This window comes from Talpa occidentalis, unplaced genomic scaffold (genome assembly GCF_014898055.3).
Source record: "Talpa occidentalis isolate TD23 unplaced genomic scaffold, MPIMG_talOcc4v2.1 talOcc4.10, whole genome shotgun sequence".
NCBI classification, from domain to species: Eukaryota; Metazoa; Chordata; class Mammalia; order Eulipotyphla; family Talpidae; genus Talpa; species Talpa occidentalis.
In genome coordinates this window covers 104,799,643-104,813,119 of record NW_023600993.1, presented here as the reverse complement: position 1 = coordinate 104,813,119, position 13,477 = coordinate 104,799,643, and the positions used below count along the sequence as shown (strand labels likewise).

At 52.4% G+C, this 13,477-nt stretch overlaps 1 long non-coding RNA gene across 1 annotated transcript; it reads right to left on the bottom strand.

Annotated features, from left to right (window-relative positions):
- Nucleotides 1-7,019: 7,019 nt before the first annotated feature.
- LOC119236941 (uncharacterized) lies at nt 7,020-13,467 on the bottom strand. The gene is made up of 3 exons (XR_005123160.2): nt 13,388-13,467; nt 12,054-12,134; nt 7,020-9,779 (listed from the first exon to the last, which is right to left on the bottom strand). It is a non-coding gene; the product is annotated as an uncharacterized LOC119236941 (long non-coding RNA).
- Between the last annotated feature and the right edge of the window lie 10 nt (nt 13,468-13,477).

Here is a 13,477-nt window from a genome sequence, read left to right as displayed (position 1 = left end):
GGTCCCTTGTCTCAGGTGAGAAGGAAACCCGACCCTTGGAGCACTCGCTCCACCCTCTGGTGTTTTCATTCATTTGCTCAACACAGATTGAGGGGCAATGAGCACTGAAAAGCCCTGGGGCGGGCCTGATTGGGGCACAGTGGGTGTGTGCTTGTACAGACACACAGGGCTAGGGGTCAAACAATAGTACAGGGCCTCCCTGGTGGCGCAAGGGGTCAAACACAGCACTATGAAGCTATCAGCAGCCACTACAGCATGAGTTCGATCCCCAGCCAGGGAGCTACCCACAGGGTACAGCAGACCTCTCCCGTCTCCCCGCTACTCCCCTCAGCAGTGTATTTCAGGAGAACCGCCTGTTCTGCTCCCCACTCCGTCTCTGGTGAATCTTCTTACCCCGCGCACCTCTGGCCTGTACCCCAGCTCTTGTATGCATAAATAAATAAATCTTTAAAAAACAAATAAACAAAAAACAATACAGCCCAGAAATGCAGCCAGCGGGAGGACACTGAGTTTAGATGGGATGTTCGAGCTAGATCCCGAGGGCCGGCCGAGGCGAGCCAGGCAGGCAGACCCGGGGCCAGGCACTGTTTACACAAAGGCCTGAAGTCCTGATGGGCACGGTCCCTCCCAGAATTGGCAAAAACTTGAGTGGCTGCATGTACAGCGAGCACGGGATGGACTCGGCCTCGTGGGCAAGCCACAGGTGGACGTGCCTCAGTGAGACTAACGGAATAGAGGACATGTTCGTGGTTGAGAGTGAGGCCCGCTCCCGGCACCTCCCTCCACAGCCGCGCCCGCCCACCCCAGGTCCACGGCGTGGCCCCCTCCTTGTGGAAGGCATCTGCACTGTGTGACGTCCCCTGCTCCCCACTGGACCTCAGGAGTCCAGTTACATGTTGTAAACACTGCACCAGACACGCCACCCAGCTTTACACTCAATGCCCCCGGAAGGAGTGAAAAGTGGAGAAACTGCCATGAAAATCACATTTCTCCAGAAACTTCGGTGAAAATTTCACTGACTTGTGGAAAAGTTGAAAATCCAGTACAATAAACACAGCCCACCCTTTACTTGATTGCACAGATGTATCTGCGTGTCCCCCCCCCTCACACACACCCCTGTGTTTCCTGCCCCACCGATGGTGGCTGCCCTTACCCTGACACACCTCAGCGTTTCTCTAAGGTGCAGAGAAGCTCGCGCCCGGCGTCCCACTAGAGCCCCGATCGAGCCGTGGGAACCTCACGCAGAAACAACACTCTGGCCCAGTGGATACGACCTGACGCCTTTAATACGATCTGAGGCATTTGTCCCCCAAATGTCCTTCATGGCTTTTTCTTTGTAAATGCAGACTCCCAGCGAGGATTAGGCCTTGGGGCTGGTTGTCAGGTCTCGGCTCCTTTAATCCGGAACAGAGCCTGCCTTTGTCCCTCCCGAAGCGGCTGTGGCTCCAGACGGCCCACTGTCTGGGCTGCTGCTTCCTCACGATTAGATACAGGGGGAGCGTGTCTGGTACAACACAGGCGCTCGCGCCGCCACCACCCGTGTCTCCGCTGTTGCCCAAGGTTGGGCACGTGGCGGAAGCGGGGTCTGCAGGTCTCTTCCGGGTGCAGGTCCACCCCCCCTTGGAAGGCACAGACCTCATGTCCGTTTTGTCCTCGTGCCGCTGTGGACATGGAGGCTGAGGGCGCTGTGGCCTGCGAGCTCTCCCCGCGGCTCCCCCACCCCGTGAAGACCTGGGCCCGAGCCCGGCACTGGCAGGCGTGGTGCTGTCCTCGCCCCGTGGCGTCTCCTACGCCCGCGCCCTGGTGCCCTCGAGTAAAGACATCTCGCGGCCACCCCAGGGCCCGCCACATCGCTTTTGGGCCCCGAAAGTGCGCACAGAGCACACAGGAGGGGCTTTCTCAAAACAGCGCATCAAGATGGCAGGCAGGGCCTAAGCTCGCCGGGGCTGTGGCCCCCAAAATGCATGCCCAGGGCTGCCTGGCCCCGCAGCGTGTGCGCGTGTGCGCGTCACTGCCCCCAGGGTCCCCATATACGCCACAAGAGCCCCGCATGCTCCTGCCTTTCCCACACGCTCCCGTCGGGTTTTGAGAACTCTGGTCCTCTCTGAAACAGCCAGACGACCCCAGGCTCACACCGTCCCTTCCTCCCCTGAACGCGAGTCAGCCACTTCCCCAAGGAACCCTGTCTCCTCTGGGGGTGGCGCCAGAGGAGGGGGTGCCTGAGAAAGCAAACGCTTCCCACAGAGAAGCCCAGAGCTGTGCAGGGGCCCAGGCCCGCCGGCGCCACTGTTTCCGGCCCTTTCAGAGGACGAAGCTCGGCTTGATTTTTAGTGTCACGAGTTCACCCTGATTCCTCCCGTCAAGCCCGAGCACGACAGGGTGCCCCCGGCGGGTCCCTCCAGCATCCCTGCGAGTCCTTCTCCCGCAGCGGGGGCCCTGCTGCCCGTCGCCCCGTGCGGGCTGAGGGTGGCTCCCCCGGCGGCGCCGTCACCTCCACGCTGACCACAAACCCTTTACAGAAGCCGAAGACGCCTTCCCTGTGTCGACAGCGTGTCCCGCGGACACACTCCACGCCCACTCGACTAGCGTCGTCCATCGGACCCCGGTCTCTGCTTCCCGCGCCCCGGTAAGATGCGCCATTTTCTTTTCTCCCTTCGGAAGTTCCTCTTTCAAACGGGTGAAGCGTTTATGGGGCTCAAACATCAGAACTACAAAAGCAGTGTTCAAAGACTATCCCTTCCACCTCCTTTCCGAGAGAGCCTGTTGTGTGTCATCTTTGCACTCTGCTTAAAAAGCACATTTTGGAATGTCGTCGAAGCACTGATTTTACCTCCCGACATCAGGGGGATGAGACTGTGGTAACAATAAAAATGTACTAGTGAAGCCATTTATTACCAACAGAAAACGTTCCCCCTAACATCAGTTTTGAGGACTTCTCGCTACAATGAGGGTGCCGAGCGAGTGGCTCCTGGGGTCCCTTGCCACTCGAGCAGTCTAAATTATCCTCCCAGGAAGGGCGCCGTGTCAGAGAGTAATAACCCTCATGTCTCGGGAACTAAATTCCCATCTACTTCTGAACACCAGAAAAATTGTTTTTGTTCTTGCACAAGTTTCCAAGGGTACCATGAAGACGGTGCCTGGGGCGGGGCTGGCTGCAGGAAGGAGAAGAGAAATAATTAACAGACCAAATGTGGTCGCGCAGGCCTTGAAGCGGGCCCGGCGGATGAACTCGGAATGTGCGGGGAAGCAAAATCAGGGGCTTAATATTTATTTAGATGAGGAAGCCTTTTCTTCAGGAAAAACTTCTCGTGGGCTCCTTTAGGCAGCCTGTTCCCCTAGTGCAAAATGACTCCATCTTCCAAAGCCCAAGTCATGGTTATTCCAGAAGCAGCCCCGTGTAAAGCAACATGTCCGCCCTATCTAAATGTAGATCTTTTTAAGACGTGGAAAGGATTCATACACCTGTTTGCTGAGGACTGTGGTCCCTGGGCAGCATGAGGAGAGGGTGAGGGAAGGAAAAACTGATCAGAAATTGTTAGTTTTTTTTAAGGGCCCGGAGAAGGAAATTCATGTTTTCCTCCCGGACCTGGCAGGCCCTCCCGGCGCAAGCTCACAGCTGGGGTGGCCACCTGAGGTGGCAGGATAAAAATGCTAGATTTGAAACAAGATCACTTGCTCCTTCTCAGTGATTTACACAAGTCCAGTGACATTTCACCCCAACGGAGTAAAAAGCATTCCAGTCGGGTGGGCGGTTCTCCTCACATCTTCGTAAATTCAGAAATACTTCAGCATTACCTACGAGGACTGTAAAAAGGCATTCCGGAGGCTTCTCCTAGAGACATGGGCCCCCCACAGTAAACACGCACCACAAAGACATGATTTATCACATTCTAAACTCAGCAGCACGCGAGGCCAAGCTAGGACACAGACACCCCCCCCCACCTTTTTCTTACAAGGAGCGGCTACTCTCCATTCCCTGGAGAAGGGAGGACAGCAGGGGAGCAGGGAACAGCGCTCTGGGGTGCAGTGCAGAAGTCGGGGGGCATGGGCCAGGGCCGGGGCCGCGCCTGGACCCCCATGTCGGGGCTGCTGCGCTGTGGCCTCAGCCGGCCCCGCGTGTCTCCACCCCCACGACTGCGGCGCGAGTTGTGTGTGGATTTAATTATTAGCAGGGACTCAAGGTGCTGTCATTGTTTAACTCAGCCGACCTTTTAAATGGATAACCAACCTTGAGGCTTAATTGGATTTAAAAAAAAATCAATTTCTAGCCATTGCATAGCGTGGAAATGAAGTGCTACATTCTCGGGCAATTGTAAAAGTGGTTTTGCTCAAAACCATTTTTTATTATTTACAACTTTTCAGATGACGTTATCCATCTTGGTAAGCGTCGTACGGGTACGAAGACCTTTCATAAACAACCGCAAATACACACGCACGCACACTGAGGCGGGTCACAAGAGTCATTATTTTCTGTTCTGCGGTGGGCTTGGTCACCAGCAGCAATCTCTTCACACCAATTACACGAAAAACTGAACTCGGGATAATGACAAACCACTGTTTGCAAATCTCTCTTAGCCTCAGTCTGGACTAAGCTTCGTAATAAGAAAAAAATCCTTGAGGAAGCTGTTACCAAATCGCATTTGACCATTAAATCTTTCTTAAAGAAGGTCATTTAATTTTATGGAAAGAAATGAACAATTAAAATGGCATAAGCAGAAATGGGACGGTTCTGGAAGCGGGGACGTGGAAGACTCTGGTCCCAGCCAGAGTCTGGTTACACTAGACTACACTAGTTGTGTGACCCCGCTAAGCCCTCTGGTCTCAGTTCCCCCATCTGGAAAAGGGACGATTTGGGCCGGGGGAGGCAACGCTCCCTCCCCCCAACATTTGATGATAAGGGAGGTCTGTTATGACCCGAGTCCGAACACCAAGTGAAGAGACATTTGATTCCCTCAGCACTTCCTCTGAGGAAAATGGGCCAAATGATGCCGACCAGGGCCCTTTGCCTCCATTACGAGATCTATAAAATGAGAGAAATCGTAATTACTAATGGCGGAATTTGGATGATTAGCTAAAAGCAATTTTAGAATAACAGTTGACAAACAGAAAACATTAAACCCAGTGGATTATTTTAACTACCCCCGATTTAAATGACCATCGTGTCGAATGGCGTCTCATTTAAATGGTTCATTCTGGCCAGATTACGGAGCTGGAGTCGAGGCCCCCACAATTATCCTCGGCATTCGGGACAGTCCAGAAAGCTAATTTGGATAATTGGACAAATGCTTCTGTTCTCCTGCCTCAAGTGACCAGGTAATGGTGCCGTCTCTGCGTCTGACTCTGCCACATCCTTTGTGTGCTAAGGAGGCCCGGTGCAGACTGGGGGCCCCGGCGTCCAGCGGGGCATGGAGGTGGGACGAGAAGCACAGAGGCCCCACATCTGACCCCAAAGATGTACTCAGGGGACCCTCAGAGGGGCTGGAGGCCCCTGCCCACCCCACATCCGGGTGGGTTCACTCTCAGACCCATCGTTTTGAAGGGGGCTGTTTTCCCTCAATTTCAAAATAAAACTAAACAGGCACATCGGGCGTCTGGGAGGTCAAGGGAACGCGGAGAGAGAAAGTAAAAGTGCTTCAGGGCTAAGGCACAGGGGATAAACAACTTGGGGCCCATGCAGAAATAGGGGTGCCACGGTACGTTTCAAAATGTGGATACCATCCAATGAGACAAGTCTGCCTACCTCAATCTCAGAAGAAACGGAAGCTTAGGGTAATCAGCCAAGAGCGGCCATCTTCAGGGTGTCCTCGCCTCTCTAGCCGCTGGGCACCTGGGAGGACGTGTTAGCAGCTTTCTCTGTCCCCACAAGTCTGTCTTGACTAGAATAAGGGGCTCGACAACGTTCAGGCAGCAGGTAGCATGACGCTCAGCCTACAACTGGCGCGTAGCCAGGTGAGCTGTTCTGCCACGGGTACCCAACCACGTCAGACACAGCAGACTTGTCCGCGGCTCAAACGGTGGGGCGGGGTGAGTGTTCTGGAACATCGTCCGTTATCCAGGGGACAGTTCCGCCAGCCTGTCCGCGCACAGTCCACGCGGGTATTCAAGACCCGAACGGCTCACACTTCCGGGTGCCTTAAAGCTCCCCAGGTCTTGTTCCCTGTTCAACAGGCAACGCTTCCCGCCAGGTCTGCAGACACTCGGGGCTCCACTGCACGAGTGGGCCATGTAAAACTCAAGTGAAGAACCCAAGGTCACCCCTCACCCATGTCGCCACTTGTAAGTTTCCCTGTCGGGGGAGCACTTCCTCAATGCTATGCGTCCTGGTCAGAAAGTTCTGCAAGTCTCTGGCAAATGTCTTGTACAAAGTGGATTTGATTCTTGGACACAACCGATGGCTGATGAGCAAGGTCAGGGGGAATGGAACTTCTGGTCAAAAACCAATAGGCACAGTAAGAGGAGGCTGCTTCCGGGGCCGACGGGCTTTGGAGCCGACATGCCATGCGGCAGCGGCCGCGCAGCCTGCCAGGGCCCCAATCTTTATACACGTCCTTGACAGAACACAAAGCTTCCCGCCCTCGCACAGACGGGTGCGACTCCACACACCACACTCCTAACAAAACCACCCCGGCCGGCCTTGGAGGGCGAGCCTGGGCACAGACACGTTCAAGGGGAAATGGCTCGGGGTTCGACTGTCACCCCCGAGGACGCTTGGGGGTGACAGGCGAGCAACGTTCGGTTAGATATTCACATCTCCTGAAGCCTCACGTACGGCAGGGCACACCCTCCCCCCTTTTCTGAGCAGATCTGGAACGCACACAGCTCATCAGACAAGTTAAGTGTTGCCCCACGGCAGTTCCCCGGTGGTCACGCAGACCGGCCCTTTGCAGGCGTCCATTAGCAGACAGATGGGCTTCCAGACGTGCAGGCAAAGGCCTCGGGCACAAACCCGGCACCCTCGCTCGGCCCCACCGACGACGGCGGAGCGGCCAGGCCCTCCCGCCACAGACCCGGCGTGAAATGAGGACTCGGACTGCAGGGTGTTCTTTAATGTGCACGACTGCTTTATTGTACAAAAAGTTTCCAGTAACAGTAAATTAGTTTTAGAAAAGGACAAAAAAAGTCATTTTGGATAGAAGCGCTTCACTAATTGCTTTATTTAAGCACACAAGAAAAAAAGTCTTATCTGACCAATTAGGTTGGAAGGGTTTTATTACCTTTAAGAAGCCATTAGCTGGAAAAAACACTGAAAGCACTTGTGTCAAAACAAATAAATAATGCTCTCTCAATTAGCGGAGAAAGCGGTAAATCCGTTAAATTAGAGACACACACACGGCCTCACGCCCATGGTGAAGCCAGCACCTCCCCCCCAACCCCGAAATTAATAAAACCAGAGACAGCAGATTTCAGTTACAATCTCGGGAAAGATCAGGCGCTTTGGGGGTCTGACAGGAAACATTCACATTTCTCCTCCCTGCCCCGATACACAGAGCCACCCCAGAACACACCAGGGGCCCCAGAAGGAGCCTGCCTCGCTTGCCTTCTTCTCGGGACCCCTCCTAGGCACGGGGGGAGCCCTAGAGGCAGCCAGCACAGGCGTTGGCGGTCAGCAGGTCAAGAGAGGGGTTACCCTGAGCTACCTGGACACAATGAATCCTCTTTCTCTGACTCCCCCCCGCGCTGCGCTCCTTCCCCAAGTAAAGCCTCAAGAGAAAAATACAGCGTTTAGTGAAGCCCCGCAATTTGGGGCACAGGCCCCTGCAGGGAGCCCCAGCAGCAGATAGCTGCATAGACTGGTTCCCCCATCCCACAAGACCCTTGAAGCCCCTCCTAATTGGGCCCATTATTTCACCCTAAAACAACCCTAGTCCCTCCTCCCTGAAAATAAATATAAATAAACGGTGATCCTTTCTCAAAGGGTCACTTTCCATAGAGCTTTTGAAAAGCCTGAACAAGAAGCCAGTCTGACCACCACCGAGGACCATCCGGCGGGCAGCCCCCCAAGCCCAAGAGCCCCACTCTGAAGAGCAGCTGGTGGACCCCACTGTCAAGTTCTAATCCGCTGGGACTGAAGGACTCCTACAGTTGCTCCCCAGACCTACACACGCCCCAGGGTTCAGGATGACCACGAAGGTACCCCAAACGTTCCTAGCAAGGGCTTGTCAGGGAGCCCCATGCTACACCCTGGAACCCCGCACGCCCTAGCCCCGTGGCCACCTGGCCTTGTACTGGGGCAGGGAGGGAGAACCAGGGCTGGGCGTGTGAGGACATGATCTGTTTGGACAAGTCAAATCTCTGGACTGGAGTGTAAATTTTTGGAAACCACCTAAAAGTCAACGTGACTGGCCCAAAATAAATGGAGCACATTTAATGAGGTCACGTTCTTTTTAAACTTTTTAAGAGTGATAAAAACTAGGGAAAAGCCATCAAAAATTATACAGAGATCATTAAAACTGTACTGGTGCCTCCAGGCTGGTGAAAACGTGAACAAGTTTTCAGTCACCACCGTTACCTCCCACGTGACCCGACAGCTCTGGGGCACACTCAGGCACCACGCTGACCCTAAGCACGAAACCACAGCGTCCCACCGTGGGAATCCGGTTCACACTCACACACGAGGGGTTACCTAGTCAAGACTTCCACCCTCTGCGGGACAGGCCTACTTTCTGGGCCTGTTAAGTGGCAATGAAGGAGCCAATAAATCAAACCACCGGTGGAATATTTTACTCTGAAATGGAGTGATGTTTGGTTAATAATTTGAGATTCACTAATCCTGAATGGGGTGACCCATTTAGAATGGCCTCTGTGTAAATTCACAGCTCATTAAATGGTGTCTGGTTGGAGCAGGTCATTATGCAGTTAGTGTATGAGTAATGGGCTGAGCAGGGATGGCTGTGCGTGAGTGCAGCGGACACGCCGGCTGGTTCTGGCAACTTCCACCACGCTGCCGAACTCCCTTTGAATAGAAAGTGAGGTTAGTTTGTATCACCAACTTTGAAATCTGGTGGCTTTGCCGGGTAACCCCTTCTGGTTTGCAGGAGAAAGCGCAGTGCACAGACTGCAGAAGAGGAGACTCCGCGCACCAGGGACCTGGACTCAGGGCGCTGTCCTAACTGACCCCGCTGAGTGTGTTCATCAGATGGTTTCGTATTTTTCACACTTTGTTACTCTGATCATTAACAGTGATGGAAAGGCTAAATTAAGTTAATGGGGAACAGATTATAAATTCTTAAAGGACTTCTCTGTTTTCAACTGGAAAATACAGAGAGAAAGCTGAAGAGGCAGCTTTGCCTCTACTCATAAATTTTTGGTACCAAATTTCTTATAAGCCATATGGTTTAAAAAAAAAAAATTCCAAAAATTACTTTAACACGCTACTCAGACAGGACTGCTACGAAGAACAGCACATACACACTGCGGAGCGTCTGTAAACCTTCAACTCACTTTCTCTTTCTGAAAGAGACACATTCTAACGAGCGTCGGGACTCAGACTCGACTCCGTCTCCTCTGCCGCGGAGTCCAAAGTCCCAAAGCTCTTGACAGTGGAGGAAAGACAGGAGCCCCGCCCCGCGAGGAGCTCGGCTGCAAGGAGGGTCCAGGGAGGCGGCCCCCCTCGACGGCAGCTGCACCCCTGCGGGCAGCCGGGCCCACCACGGTCGAGGCGCAGCCCCACGGCACTAGCGGTGCTTCACGCCGACGAGGATGACAATGAGGACAATGATGAGGACAAATAATATTAAAATCACAAGCATCTTCCGATTCTTCTTTTGATACTGCTCTGCCTACAGAGAGAGGAGGGAAAAGGCAGTCACTTCCCCACCGTCCACAGCCCGGCCTCCTGACTCCGCGGTGGGACCGGCGCCTCCACTGGCGGCGGCACCACCATGGCTTCCAACAGCGCCAGAGAAGTCACCCACGCGGTAGCAACCCACCCTGGGCGCACGCAACAGGCGCGGGACCCGCTGCTAAGACCGAGACAGCAGGCCTGCTTCTCCTCCTCCTAGTGATGCTTCCAGCGGCTGACTGGGAGGACCCCATCTCCTTTCGCGGGAAGCCTCTCGTTTCTGGACCCAGTTCTTGGGATGAAAATACACCCCCTCCCCTAGAAAACCAAGCCCACGCCCACGGCCAGGACGCAGGGCTCTGGCCTGACATTTGCTCCCATCTGCCCTGCACGTGGAGACAGGAAAAACAATTCACTCTAGGAAAGACAAAGGGCAAGTGCCCCGGGGGTGCCACGTATCCTGGAGAGAACCCGGGCTGAGTTCTCCTGCGCTCTGAGGACACAGCGCAGACAGCAGAGAGCCCTAGGGCCTGTGCTCTCCACAGCCGACCGGGAGCCCAGCCGCCTGCAAACAGTGCAAACTTTGGTGACCCTGTGCTGCCAGGGGCCAACCTGGAGCAGAGAGTGGGGAGAGGAGAGTCTGGGGGTGTCTGTAACCGCAGCAGAGGAGAACACGCTCTGCCCTTTCCAGGGGCTGCGTCACAGGCAAGGACGAGGAGACAACCTGGAATATAGCTGCTAGGAATGTCCACGCTGTTCCCGTGTTCCCCAGCAACTGTCAGACTGGTGGTTCTGTTCCCCAAGTTCAGCTCCACACCCACCAGGAGCCACTCTTCAAGCGAGGGGAAACCTGGCTCGAGGGTGGCTTGCACAGAGCGACCATCTGCACGGGACGGGACGGCCGCCACGCACCCATGGCTTGTGACTCGAGAGAGACGCAGAGCGCGCTCATGGCTCTCATCAGCAGCCCAGGACACCAGGGAAGCCAGTGCTAAGCGACATACTTTAAAACCTCTCAACCTGATTTATAGAAGTAGAACCTAAACAAAATTTTTAGTTCCCACTACGCTTGCACACTCCAGCAGAGAAAGCCTTCCCCTTTACCTGTGTAATATTACACAACACGGTGCACTCGTTTTTATTCGAGAAACCACGAAGCCAGCGCCTCATTCACCAGCACATCAAAACCTAGGTGCCGTGGAGTGAGAAACTCACCTCATTTTTCACTCTTAATATACAGGCTTGGGGCTCAAGTGACTCTGGATGCTGAGAGTCCTTCGCTGGACAGGGCAAGCCTTTCTTTATCATCACACTCAGGCGCCTCAGTGGCCCCCACACCAGGCCCTGCGCGTGCGGACAGGGAAGCGAAGGGCTCTGGCCGGACCTGTGCAGGGTGTCACCTGGGTGACCTTACACCACTGGGTGGGATCAGACCTGCCACAGGGAACAACTGGCTTCAGAATAATGACGAGGCAGCACAGGCAGCACTCGGTGAACAGGGAAATGCTTGCTCTACAGCTAGAAATACCACGGGGACTCAAAATGGAAGGAAATGGACAAAACCTATGTTAATTGCCAAGTAGCATATTCCTTTTAAAGAAAACACGCACCCGATTACATTTACAAGCGTATGTATGCTTCTCATCACTGATTACAAGATTTCTAAGATGCTTTCCTTTAATTTTTAGCAAATATCAAGAAAAATAGTCCTGAAATAGCCACCTTATTAGCAAAGAATAAGAGCTAATACTCTCACTTCAACACACTACGCTCTTCTCAAGGTAGCAAATGGATGACTGTGGTAATTAAAAGGGAAAATTAGATTTTTATCTTCTTCAGAATGATCCTTCAGTAGCAATTCATCAGAAATGTGTCACAACAAGAAAAGCCTGAGTTGGCAGCACAGACAGACAGTGCTCAACAAGTATTTCAGCAAATGCCCATTCAACTGATTATCTAAAGCAAGGAGGCTGAGGAGGGATGAAATCTTTTCTAAAGGGGAAAACCTTTACTCCTTCAGACTTTATTGTCACGGAAGGGAGTTCTCGGCAATCTCAAATGGCATGCGGTGCCCCTGGAGTCATTAACTGGAATAAAATGGCAACAACCCATGTCATGGTTTGAGTAAAACCGTCTGTCATACATTTCACACTCTGAGACGGAGAGTCGGCAACAAGCAGGAAGCAGGAGGCAGTTATGACGCAAGAATCCTCTTATGAGCATTGGTATTTGATAATAGGCCCCCAAATTCTCAACTATTGAAAGATATTACCTTGTGAAGCTGCTTCAAGCCATCTTCAGTTTTGATGCAGGACTGCTCAACGTTATAGTCAATCCTATCAAGGACTGTGCCCTGAGTAAGAGGTGACAGTTATAAGCCATCAATAGCTGCAAGCGGGAAAATTGAGCTTCAAAAATGAGATATGCAGATTGCAGACATCATTACCCACAGGATTATCTGTTTCACTTAACTGTGTTGTAAAGGTACACACGGAAAGCTCTGGAATCCATCATCAAGCAATATAAGGCACTCAATGGCAGAGTGCTGTGTTAGTTGCAATAAAGTCTAGCTCATGAGAAAGAAATACTAACAAACTGAGGCTTCTATTTTGGATTTAGCAACTGTAGGATATGCCACATTTGGACTTACCGGGGCTTTAAAATACGGTTCAGTGGAAATATGCTCTAAGCAGCAGACGGCCAGCTTCTATGTCCAGGTGCTGCTTAGATACTTGGATTCAAGTAGGCAGAGCACGCCAGTCACACCAGGCCCGGTTGTGATTAGGTCTGGGTGTTGGCTATCAAGTCTATAAACGTCAGCACAGGTCTCCAAGGGTCAGAGCAGAGATGGTAAGCTCCAATGCACCATCTAAAATTAAATGTTTGCCTCGAGGAGAATTTTGTTTTTAATTGTTTAATTTCTTGGTTCAAATAGAGAAAAGGGACACTGGGCTCTATGGGAGAACAGGGCTCCTTGTGGAAAGGCACTGTCTGAGATAGCAGGAGCGGTCCCGGGGAGCCGCAGGAGTAATTAATGTAACTAGATCTTCCACAGCCTCAACACTCCATTCTGCAGCTGGTTTCAGGGGGATCAGGACCCAAATCCCTCCTGGCAAGATAATAAAATGCCCTAATCAGATTTTAACAGTGAACAAACAATTTAATTCTACTTGAAAGCTAGCAGTTCCAGCTGCATTACACAATAACCTGTCAAAAGCAGAAGGGAAATCTTATCTATCGCCAAAACCCCTGCTGAGGGTAGGTAGGACTCACAGGTCCCCAAAGTAGGGTGTTCCAATGCGACCCCTGGATGTGGGCAAAGCACAGGAGAACTTGAGAACTTGTAATGACATTTCTTTATCTTCCCCTCCAAAAAAAAAAAAAACAAACCAAAAAACAAAACCTGAATACCTTTAAGGGACTGACAACAGTATATGTACATTATTTTTTGTACAAACATGCACACACACACACACACACACTCTCTCTCACTCACTCTGGAAGACAGGTTCAAAATTTTTCCTGAGTGCAGAATCAAAAAAGTCTGGAGAAATACCGGGTGTTATGGCAGGAAAACCCACTGATGAAGAAGGCAAACTCACGTACCTGTTCTACAATCATTGCTCCCAAGTCCCTAAAGATCTCATTTAGGTCAGAAATGGACTGCACGATCTGGCGAATCTCACGCTCCCCTCT